Source organism: Dasypus novemcinctus, chromosome 1 (assembly GCF_030445035.2).
Source record: "Dasypus novemcinctus isolate mDasNov1 chromosome 1, mDasNov1.1.hap2, whole genome shotgun sequence".
Lineage (NCBI taxonomy): Eukaryota > Metazoa > Chordata > Mammalia > Cingulata > Dasypodidae > Dasypus > Dasypus novemcinctus.
This window is the reverse complement of record NC_080673.1, coordinates 139472870-139485779: the sequence shown is the minus strand read 5'-3', so window position 1 is coordinate 139485779 and position 12910 is coordinate 139472870. Positions and strand designations below refer to the sequence as shown.

The following is a 12910-nucleotide window of genomic DNA, read 5'->3' as shown; positions in this document are numbered from 1 at the left end:
ACATTCCAAAAGGCATTTATAGAATTTCATGATTAAATATTTTACATTTGACCTTCGATTGTTTAATTTGCTCACTTTATTCCTTGATATTAGAGATATAGTTCAATTTCTTTACATTTGCTTTATTTTCATAATTATAATTTTCTAAAAGGTTCAAAACTTGAAGTTTTGGACATTCACTAATTACTCTGTTTAAATATTTTCAACTTTTTAAAAATAAAATGCACCTGAAATTCAGATAAATCATTTACAAGAAGTTTTAGGATGTCATCATAGGTGGATTTATCAAGTAGAATTTCAATATATTAAACATTTCTAAAATCAAACCCATAATCAACAAAAGAGTAAGTAAAACATGCCATGCTGAAATCTTTTTAGTGTTCAAAATCAGTTTTTCACCAAATATTTGTAGCTCAATTATACTGAATGTGTAATAAAACTAAATTAGGCATTTTTTTACTTCTACACTGATTGGTAGATGGCCAAGAGTATTTGGATGTGAGAACAAGAAAAATTTCAAGCATATTTTTAATATATTAGTTTTTTTAATTTAGTAAAAATTTAAAAAAAATAATGCTCTGCTCCATCAAAATTTTATTATTAGCATTGCAAAACCAAACAATTTATTTCTAATGCTGAAATTTTAACTGAATTTGTAAAAACATTCACAATAATGTCAGATTATTTTTCTTCAATGGCCTGAACTTTTAGAATTTTACTTTGAGTTCATGAATTGGAGGGAAAAGAGACACTATTATTCGTATTAACTGAATTTCTATTTCAAGGTTCTGATAAACTGTATAAAAATGGTATAATTTAGCACTATGTGAAGTTTTTCATCTGCTAATGGAGTCAGTCCATTAACAGTTACTCTTTCATTTGGAATAAAAATCAGTAGAATTAATTGAGAAGAATGTCTTTTCATCTAAATTAAAAGCCTTGCTTTAGCAATTTATATAAAAGTACACTTTTTGCAGAGACATAATCAAATAGTTGTCTTTGGATACAGTCTTCATAAAATGCTATTACCTTTTACGTAGATGTGGGTCCTTTTCCATCTGATTTTTGTGTTCTGATTTCCTAAAACCAGTGGTATAGCACAGGCCTTACAAAGTAGACAAATATTAACAAATATGTAAACTATACTTTCATCATCAACTGTCTTAAGAAATATATACTCAGCTTTTTGAAAAAATGCATTACAATGATTAAAAAGAGGTTTAGACTTCTGGTTTCAGCACTACCATGTAAGGAGCTTGGAAATCATCATTCTTCTCTTCACGACAAGAAATCTACAGACAAACTGTACACAAGTGACTTTTCTTGGGCACATCAGAGAATTGAGGTCACAGGGGAAATAAATACATTGAAATCTGGAGAGACATGCACATTCAGAGGGGCACAGGCAAGATTTGCTTATGCGGAGCAAAAGCTGCTGGAGCCATTGACTGATAGGAACACCTAAATGTAAATTTTAATGAATAACTGGAGCTGATGTGTTGGAGAAGAGGGGACACTCACTGGGACATGGAGATAGACATGACTGCAGGCAAGAAATTTATTGAGGCATTCACACAATGGCGGATGTCTGAAAAATAGACTTCAGCCCGCTTCTAAAGGAGGGGGGTGGAGTTTTAATTTGTACAGTACTTTCCTAAGTGGGGAAATGATAGTTGGTGGGAGGGGGTTGAGGGTCCAAGAGAGGTGCAGAGGTTAATAGGAAGCCCTAGAGGTGAAAAGTTTTCCTTGAATATCTAGAAGGTAGTGGACTAGGAAGTTACGTTTTCTTGGAATGCTGGAGGAGCAGGTGGCACTTTGCTCTGGATGGAATGAAGGACTTTATCTCACTTTACTCCCATTTCCATGTTTCCATCTGGTTTCTTTGTTCAATGTTTAGGCGAAGTGCTGTGCTTTTAGGCAACATAGGGTTATGGGGAAGGGGGTTGTCTTTCTTCAGTGCATATCAGGGGGAACTGAGTCAAAGCTTGTGAATTATTGCAAACCTAGTGAGAGGGAACCTCCAAAATGGCTAGAGTGAAGATAGAGAAATTCTTGGGGAACACAGTCTTAAGGGAGCCTCAACACTTTTGTGGGTTTTATCTTTAGGAAACTCAACAGGATCTCACACTGAAGATCTTGAAAAATATTCCCTTCATGACTCAAGCAGTGATTGGGAAAAAGTAACTATTGTTAAATACATTCAGACCTTTCTCTGAAATATAGGATGACTCTCTAGAGAAAAAAAAAACAACTTTAACTGAGTTTTATCCCACGTGGGGGGAGGACATTTCTCCTATACAAGATCCCTCTAGTCTTTCTGGCTCACCAAAGGTGTGAGGAGTTAAAAATTGTTGTGAAGGTCACAATCCAGGAACATAGGCTCTCGAAAAGACTGAGATTTAATCATAAGATAATAGAACATTACTCCTCTCCACCATATCATCACACTAAGAGAGTTTCCATATAATAATAATTTATAGCTGAAAGAGCTGCAAAAACAGGAGGAATATTTAGGGCCGTCTATACTATTGAAGAAATTTAATCATGAATTATAAACTTTTTAAAAAAGAAGATGAAGAAAGAAAGAAAGTGTCAGGCTTGTAGCAGTTCGATATGATTATGAATTCCAAAAATAGATATTAGATTATGTTTGTAAACTGGTATGTACCTGGGCACGATTGGGCCACGTCATTAGGGCATGGCAAAGGACAGAGTTGAGGTTTTTGATGTTGGAGTTTGATGCTAAAGTCTTAAGCTGGAGCCCTGGGAAGTAAACTCACAGAGGAAAGAGAAGTAAGCCCCAGAAGAGAGGAAACAGGAGCCCAGGAAGAAGCAAGCCCTGGGAAGAGAGGAACCTTAAACCCAGAGAGAAGCAAGATCCTGGAGGGGATGAACCCAGGAACCCAGGAAGCCTGAACCCTCACAGCCTTCAGCAGCCACCTTGCTCCAACAGGTGAAAATAGACTTAGGTGAGGGAAGTAACTTCTGCTTTATGGCCTGGTATCTGTAAGCTCCTACCCCAAATAAATACCCTTTATAAAAACCAACCAATTTCTGGTATTTTGCATCAGCACCCTTTTGGCTGACTAAAACAGGGCCAAAATGGTTTCGCAAGTGAATTCTACCGAACTTTTAGAGAATAAATTATATTAATTATCCACAATCTTTTCCAATAATAGAAGCAAAGGGAACCATTCTTCACTCATTCTCCAATGCCAGCATTACTCTAATACCAAAACTAGATACAGACAGTATAAGAAAGGAAAAAAGAGATTAATATCTATCATGAATATAGATGTAAAAGTCTTCACCAAAATATTATCAAATATAATAAAACAATGTTTTGAAAGAATTATACACTATAGACAAGTGGTGTTTATTCTAGGTATGCAAGGTTGGTTCAATATTTAAAAACCAGGCAGTGCAATGAACCATATCATCATGTATAGACTAAAGAGAAAATAACATGACCATATCAATTGACAGAAAAATCATTTAGCAAAACCCCATAACATTTTCATGATGAAAATATGAAAGCTAGGAATAGAGTGGTAATGTCTCAACTTGATAAAGAACATCTACAAAAACCTACACTAACATCATACTTAATAATAAGAGACTCACACTTGCCAGCTAAGATTGGGAAGAAGGCAAGGATGTTATCTCTCATCATACTAGTCAACATCATCCCAGAAATTTTGAGTAATGCAGTAAGACAAGGAAAAGAAATAAAGATAAGATTGGAAAGGAAGAAATAAAACTGCCTTTATTCATAGATTATGTGTTGTCTATAGAGACAATCCTAGGGAATGTATAAAAAAACTCCTTGACCAAATATAGCTAGCTTCAAAAGATACAAAGAAAATATAGAAAAGTCAATGGCTTTAAATCAGCAATTAGCAATTGCAATTTGAAATTTTAAAAATCTACAACAAAATAACATTTACAATAACACCAAATAAATGAAGTACTGATATATAATTCTAATAAAATACCTATGGAATGTATATATGAGAAACTAAAATATTGATGAAATAAATCAAAGATATGTATAAATGGGGAAATATTCTGTGTTCATGGATTGGAAGACTTGATATTGTTAAAATTAAGGTTGCTTCTTTCCAATTTGATCTATAGATTCAATCAAAATCCTACCATACTATTTTTTGGATATCGAAAACTGATTCTAAAATTTATCTGGAAAGACAAAAACCTAGAATAGCCAACACAACACTAAATAAAAATAACAAAGTTGGAGGTCTCACAATACCAGATTCAAAGATTTGCTATAAAGTTACATCAATTAAGACATCATATCATTAACTAAAGAATAAATACATATCACTGGAAAATAATAGAAAATCCATAAATAAACACACAAATATAGTTAATTGAAGTTTAAAAGGTGCAGAGATAATTCATCAAATGGTACTGAAACAATTGGATATTCATATACAAAGGAAAGGAAAGGAAAAAATCCAAAGGCATATTCCATGACTGAAAAACTCAGTAAATTGGACTTTATCAATAATTTGATGAGACCATGGCAAAAGCTGGCATAGAAGTCTTCCAAGTCTTTTTTAAATTATGCAAATATTACTAATAATGTTTCTTTAAATTTTTTTTGTTAATTTAGGCAAAATGCAAAACCAGATGTGACACCAGGTCACAGGCATAAATGAAGACTGTCTTCAGTTAGACAGGATGGATAGTCCTTTCATTCAATAAATCATTCAAGAAAGTTCAATTGCAGTGGTTTTGGTTGCTGCAGTTTTATTTGCACACTAAACATTTAAAATGCAAGTGCTTTTAGTGCCTTTTATCATAGCTAAATTTGCTAAATCTGAACTAGGTAAGACTGTGCCAGTAATCTTATCAATTCCCATAGTTTTAGTAAAGAAGACAAAAAAAACAAAACAGAGTAATTGACTTACAGAAATTCATAAGGACCATTCATGTCAAAGCCATAATTAAAACCTAAGTCTGCAGACCCCCAGGCTTGCTCTTTCATTACACTATGGTGGCAGTTTATGCTAACAATTTTGGCCTCTTGAGTTTAACACGAATGCCCTTTGGTGCTTTGCTTCAGAGCAGTCTGTATGGCATTTACAGAACTCCAGGAATGATTTTTTTCCTTAAACAACTAAGCTAAGTTTTTACAGCAACAACAAATTGAATCAGAAATCAAAGCTACTGTTCAGTGTGGTTAGCATCCTTATTACATATGAAATTATTACATTGCATATTGTTTTGCAATACAACCAACATCTCTCTGAAGCATCTTCCATTTCTAAACCTTTGTGCTAGGTGGGAGGGTGAAGGGATGGGATTAGGTGGAATACAAAAATTGCAGTCAGCTTATCTAACATGGAACGTTTACAATAAGGTCACATATATCACGCCGTAACATGATGTGTGTTTGTGTGAAACCTGATTGGAGTAATATTAATTATGACTGGGAGTTCAGGTAAACAATCATGAAGAATATGGTATTTGAACTTCCAAATTGAAGTTAACATATATAGGAATTACGTGACAAAGGAAAGAACTTGGTGGTTTGGAGACTGCAGAATAACAATGCCATTAATATATTTCTTATAAGACATTTCCTTAAGGCAATTAGTGAGGGTTTCATAGACTGGTATAAAGGAGCTGGAGCAGAGAGTCCCTCCAATGCCATCTAAGGAGGGGGAAATATTTGTTAAATGCCATTTCAGCTACCCTGTATTAAACACTATGGAATTGCAGAAATAGCATCTAGGAAGTTGAACATATTTATTAAATTTTATCTATTATGCTCCTTATCAAAGCTTAATAGGTCAGTGTTATGAAAACCTAAAAGGAATAAATATCAGCATGATCAACCAAGATTGGAAGGTAAGCAATAAAAGACTTTTGAAAGGTTCCAACTAAGTAGAATCATGGTAGAGTCAGCTGTGGGAGAGACATTGATGTGGGCTATGGGTGGAAGGCTCTTTGTCTCTTCAGAAATAACTAAGCTGTTTGACTTGTGAGTGTGGAAAGATAAGAGGCTGCAGTCCTGCTCTTAGGGACCAGCAGGCTCCAGTCCCAGGAAATGTTTAACAAAGCAAGGGCTATAAACTTTAAGTATTTAGGGGAAATGCAAAAACCAAGGCTTATCTAAAATGTCTGGAGTCCTTGCTAAAAGCTTACCTAAGATGTGAAAGAGATATATGCTAATTGAAGCCTACTGAGAACTGAAACAAAGGGACCATTTGGCCTTTCCTCTCTGTATAAAAGACGTTTGAAAATCTTGTTCCCGGCTCGGGATTCAAACAGAAAGCTCCCGAGTCCGGCCGGCCGTCAATAAACCATTTTTTCCTTCTCAAAATCATTCCTGAGTCCTGGCCTCTCTATACTCAAATAATTGAACTTCTCTTAAATTCCACAACATTAATGGCAACCACGAAGGGATAAAAATGAAGGCCAGAGACGGTAGCATTTTGCTGCCCCTTCCAAATCCCCGAGGAAGCCGGGAGGACTCGGGTGAACCCCAAATCTGGGCGCCCCTGGATTAAATTTAATCCAGAAAAGATGTGGGCTCCACCAGAATCTTCCCGACAAAATCGAGGGGCAATGGAAGGTCTGAAGAGAAAGATTCTGGGAACGAAAAAGAACTCCGAACATGGAAGAAGGTAAGACTCCCCGGGTGAGCAGAGTCTGGAAGGCCCTAGCTTTAATTGCTAGGAAGGGGAGGCTGATCACCTCCCGAGAGAACCCTAGTAGCCCCAGAAGGCTGGGGGGAAGCCGTTCTCTCTAGGCTTGGGAAAAGGAGGAAAACCGGGGAAAAGCCCTGGTGTTTTGGGTTTGTCTAACTGCATGTTAGAATCTGGTACTGGTCTTATATCCACTAAAGGAGTGGAGTCTCGATTTTAATAGGAAGGGTATTTATAGGTTCGAGTCCTAATATCCTGGAAATTGGTCTAGATTAAGGAAAACAAAACTTGGTTACAGGAAAATGGATCAGCTTTTCTGGTGGAGCTTGGTCTGGGTGTAAAGTTTAAACAGTGGAAAAGTCTAGCTGAAATCTTTTGTTATGGTGCTAATTTGTGAATGAATTTGCTTTATACCAAATGTTAAGTGTTCTGAGGTTTGTGATGGCTGTGGGGGCAGCCGTGGTGAAAATAAATATATAAACTTGTGAGTCAGATTAGTGACCTTTGTGCTTCTGTCTGTGTCAGCTCAAGGCTAGTGTTGGAGTTGTGTCCTTATGTAGAGTGGAATTACAGCTGAGCTAGAGCCCTCCCTTGCCATTGGCAAGGGGGTGAAATGATTCTGTGGCAAAAGCTGAGGAGTCTAGATGTTTGTGCATGTTCTGGTGTCTTGTCTCTGGTCTGGCCCTTTGCCCCGGCTTGGAGGCCATCTGTGTCCGCGCCACGCACCCAAGTTTGTTGGGGATGTCCCAGTCAGGGTGGCTGGGTCCCTGGGAGAGTTGCCAAATTTGAGTAGGTTCTGTCTGCCCATTTTGGCTGAAAGCTGGAAAGGGGGGAGCGGCTTGCCCCTTTCCAGTGAGTCCACCCTTCTATTCATAAGCCGCATTCCTGTTTGTTGTGCACCCGACTGCCTGGAAGGGGGGGAAGTGAAGGAGGTGAAAAGCAGAATCAGAATAAATGCAGTAAAGTTCCCTCCTTAGGGTGTCAAAGCCAAAATACGTTTGCATTCTGCTCAGGTTCTTAGAAGGTATTGTAGTAACCTTAAGTAAGAGAATGTTCTGTGAAGGTAAAATTTGTGTTAAGGGTATAAATATAAAAGTTTTACAAAGCATTGTTTAAGGTATTTAAGTGGCTAATTGCAGAAAGTCATTATTTAACAAAACTGAATTGATAATAATAATAAAAGGCAATTTTATAACAAACTTATTCGGCAGCCAATCTCCCCTGCCAACTTGCTTCCAAAAAAACTGTTTCTGGTATTACATGCTACTAAGTATTTAAAGTGAAGAAAAGTTCATTATTTTAACAAACTTGGTTAGTATTAATGGCAATTATATGTTGCAAGACGTTTGCCTGGTAACTTAGTATGTGGGATATATGGAGTGTGTTTTTATTGTTAAGGCAACAGAAGATGATTTTGTCCTAAGATAAAATGATTGATTATTGGAAAGAGTAGAGTGTGGGACAGAACCTGAATGAATACTGAAAGTGTAGAAGGTTTGTGGAAGGGAAATTTTTATGATTAAATTGAGTAAGATCAATATACAAAGAAAATATTTTATCAATAGCTTCTTGTGCTTTAACCTCATCATATCCTCAATGTTTGAAGAAGAGTTCTTTTAAAAGAACATTTTATGTTCTAGAAATCAAATCCTGAAAAGTAGCCTTTTATTTCAAACTAACTGCAAGAGATTTATTCTTTTACTTTAAAGGAAAAATTAAAGTAATGGTTAAGTTCATTTAATATAAGTTGAATGAAAGGTATTTAAAGGTGTTATAAAATTAATAGGTTTTAAAAAAATTAATAAAAACTGTAACTAAGAGTTAAAATCATTTATAAATGCATTTATATTATAAAACAGTGGAAAGACAATAACTGAGATTATAGCTGGGTGAATTTAGCCTGAAACTATTATTTAAGTGTAAATTCTACACTAACCTTTCCTTTGTTTATGGTTACTTCAAGCCTAACCTCACCCTTTGCCTTTGCCTACGGTTATTTCATAATTGAGAAGAGCTGGGACATCACTGTCTCCTCTTCTGGTATTAGTAACCCTTTCTCTCATGAATTCAAGTGTAAACTAAATAAATTGCTGCCTGATAGAATAAGGTTAAATGACCACTGGAGTTTTATTATCTCCAAAACCAAAAGGGGGGTGGAGGGGGAGAAGTCTCCTGCCTTGACGGTCAGTGTTCCTAAGAGTGGCAATTCATGAGAGAAAGCAGTCTGTCTCCCTGAGGCTTCAAATAGCCTCAGTAAATATATATAAAACTAATCTTGTTGCTTATCCAAAATTCTGCTAATTTCAAGGTAAAATATAAAGTTCTAAAACAAAATGGTGCTAAGGCATTGAGAACATTTTGGTTATTACAATCCATTAAGTAAGAAAGAAAATTCTTGTGGTAAACTGCATGGTCATAGTGCAAATTAAGAAGAGTTTCAAAAGTCTTTGAAAAGTTTAAAGTAACTAAAGTCATGTTGTTGTGTCAAACTATTCATGTCTGCCTATTTGCTCAAATTGTTAAAAATTAAATATGCAGTTATATTATAAATATTCTTAAAGCCCAAATTGAACTAAGCAGGATGAAAAAGTCATAGAAATCTGATTATGGAAACAATTGGGAAAGGGCCTCCTCTTTGCAAGAGCTTTTAAGGCAAGACTAGGTGTGGCAGATTAAACCTATCTACTAGGCTAGGGAATTAAGAATCAGTTTGCCTGGTAATTTCCCAGTTTAAACCTTTGTCAGCCATAAATTGGAAAAACAAAACAAAACAAAACAAAACAAAGATTAGGTTAATTTTCACAGAAGAAAAATGTTGATGTAACCCGGCGGCCTGCTGCCTCAGTCTCCCACTCCCGGGTTGGACAGCAGTGGAGGAGACCAGTTTAGGCCAGTCCTATGGGCAGTGGAAGGATGCCCAAGAAGGAGCTAACTAAGTCGGTGCCATTTCAGCACTAAATTCTATTCCTTATTTGACAAAGGGGGGGAGTAGGTAAAAACTAAAATGGTTGGAATGTGATAGAAGAAGCAGTTAAATCAAACTTTTGCGTGGGAAAGTTAAATCTCAGATAAGCTGTAACTTCTGAAGTATCCAATCTATGGAAAAACAGGAAGAGCTTGCATGCTAGGCTTAGGGGTATAAATTGTGTCATTTTTCTTTGTTCGTGGCACCAGCCATATCTGGCTCTGCACCCCTTCTTGCAAGATTGAGAATAAATTATTTTCTTCTCCACAGTCTGGTGAGCCTTAATTCTTCCAGAAGATTTCTTTCCAATGAAATAAAGGTAATTAGTGGCTCTATTAACAAATTTCAGTAAGTAAAGGAAAGTCCATAAAAACTATGGAGATCTTTCCTAGGTTATGATTTTTTAAAAAAATTAAGTAATTGTGTAATGTGTTTTAAAACCTGGTAGTCAGTATGCTTTTAATTTAATAATTTTCATAACTTAAAGAAAAGAAGTTTTTAGCTTCCTGTAAGGGAAAAAGAGAACATTCCTTGCATAAACTATTATGGTTTCAATTTTATTTAACTTGAGTGTAATCTCCCATAGTTAATTTATAAACTAAATTAACATATGTACAAAATCTTTACAGTAATGAAAATTGTAAGTGAAAATTGTAAGTTCACATTGGTGAAATTAGGCTAAAGGGAAAAGATTGTAGATATGCTCTCTTAAATAAAGAGTAAATTTCTTTCATTGGTAATTGTAATTTAGTAAGTTTATTTAAACATGAGGTGTCTAGTCAATGCGGTTATAGTCAATTATAAAGAGTTTGTAAAACATCTTCCAAACTGAAAATGTTTAAATAATTCTAGTTGTAGAAGTCATTGTTAACTAAAGAAACTTAGATTGGTATTGGTAGCAGAAATAACTTCATGATAATAAACCTGTCTGAAGGCCACTGCAAAATACACATTTAAGTAAATGGTAATAAAAGGTTGTCTTGATTCTATTGGAAATATTCTGTTTTCATTCTAACAATGAAAAATAATATTTTTCCTCTATTACTAAAGTGAAGTACCTACTGTTATCTTCATAGTAAAATTGTGTAAGTAGATGGTCATTTGATATATGTATTGCGTTAAGTTGTTTAAAATATATATAAAACAAGGAATAGACTTTAACATTGTCAAACTCTTGTGCATTCGAACCAGGCCTTGTATACATTACAGGTGGCCTCTCCATGTGAGTTGTTGGCTGGGCTGGTCACTGACCCCTCAATTGAAAATATGTGCTATATCAGTCTCTGGTTCTGCTCCTGAAGTTGATGGAAACTATATTGCAGTTTCAAGCTCCTGCAGCCAATAATGACTCGGTACAGCCAAGTGTACAATGGATATCGCCTCCAGACTGGCACTGTTCCATGGTGCCAGAGAGCACTATGCACCAGGCTAGTAGAATACTGGAAAATCTCTGGAAAACTGGAAGGATGCTGCAACTTGCTCACTGCGTTGAAGAACATGCTAAGTGGAGCCATGATACCAGGAGACTGTAAGTAAAACTTAAACACAATTGGCATTATGGCCTGCTCTCATGGAGAGATAACATGTAAAGTATTACAAACCTGAAACTCAAAACTAATAATGGCAACTCTGAATCCTTATGCATTAAGTAATACATTAGTTAATATTAAGTGCTGTACCTTTATCCTGTACTAAATATATGCCTAATAATTGTAATGTTATATTTCCTATTTTGGATCAAGTGCAGAAGTATATTAGACATGTTAAATTCCTGGTAAAATCATTTTCTAAACAGTTAATAACATGTCTATAGAATAAGGTGGCAGTCTCAGCCAGTCTCAGTTAGCAAAAGTGAGGCTTGCTTGCTGATGGTGAGTCACCTATTGAACAAGTCAAAATTGCTAGAAATTGTACAATGAAAACCAAGGTGTAAAAATCTTTATTCTGTAGTTCTGATCACTCCCACAGGTGAAAACTAAGAGTATTTCCAAATTAGTGTTCTAATCCTGAGTGAAGCCAGTTGCCCAAGGAGTACCAGTTCACCAGGAGCATCTGACAGAGCGAATGAGTGTCAATCATTGAACAGCTTGGAATGTGTCTTCAGACAAAGTTAAGTGTCTGTTGCAATTTCTCTCTAAAGATGGATAACTTAAAAAAGAATATATATGCTGTTCCCACCAGCTTTTAAGGAATGCCATCTTTATAGGCACCTAACCTTGTCTACCTCTGTAATCCAATGTGTCCTCTTTTAAAAACAGGTATTCCAAAATTTTAATTAAGTTTGTTTCTTTCAGAGTGAACATCTTATTAACCATATGAAAACTTCATCCAACTTCATACAGAATGCCAGATCCATCTTCCTCCAGTTAGAATAAATTAAAGAGTTTTTACACCTTATTAGGCAATGACTACAGCCCATGGCCAGCAGGAAGCAGTTACAGAAAAGAGATCGTCTCCCTTCAGCACCCCTTTTAAATTAAAGGTGTAAACTCTTTAAGAGTAAAATAAAAGTAATAGATGGATCTGGAACCTGACTGGAAATCCACGTGAGTGCCAGTGGCAGCAGAATAACTGCGGGAGGCCCCTGCCCAAGATTCTGCTGTCCAGAATGAAAAGTTCTAAACTTCTAAAAACGGTCCTTGATGCTGTACTAAAGACTGATAAATAATCAGTCAAGACAACAAACAGTCATCCACCTCATAGCTACAACAATAATTATGCCAAAGCTTAGCAAGTTAATCTTTGGCAGAAAGGGGGGAATGATGTGGGCTATGGGTGGAAGGCTCTTTGTCTCTTCAGAAATAACTAAGCTGTTTGACTTGTGAGTGTGGAAAGATAAGAGGCTGCAGTCCTGCTCTTAGGGACCAGCAGGCTCCAGTCCCAGGAAATGTTTAACAAAGCAAGGGCTATAAACTTTAAGTATTTAGGGGAAATGCAAAAACCAAGGCTTATCTAAAATGTCTGGAGTCCTTGCTAAAAGCTTACCTAAGATGTGAAAGAGATATATGCTAATTGAAGCCTACTGAGAACTGAAACAAAGGGACCATTTGGCCTTTCCTCTCTGTATAAAAGACGTTTGAAAATCTTGTTCCCGGCTCGGGATTCAAACAGAAAGCTCCCGAGTCCGGCCGGCCGTCAATAAACCATTTTTTCCTTCTCAAAATCATTCCTGAGTCCTGGCCTCTCTATACTCAAATAATTGAACTTCTCTTAAATTCCACAACAACATCACAAGGAGCTGAGTAAAAGCTGTCATGGCAAAGATTGG

General features: G+C 36.1%; 1 long non-coding RNA gene across 1 annotated transcript; it reads left to right on the top strand.

The window, feature by feature from the left end:
- The first annotated feature begins 5955 nt into the window (after positions 1-5955).
- LOC139439306 (uncharacterized) lies at positions 5956-12808 on the top strand. The gene is made up of 2 exons (XR_011649245.1): positions 5956-6656; positions 9913-12808. It is a non-coding gene; the product is annotated as an uncharacterized lncRNA (long non-coding RNA).
- The last annotated feature ends 102 nt before the right edge of the window (positions 12809-12910 follow it).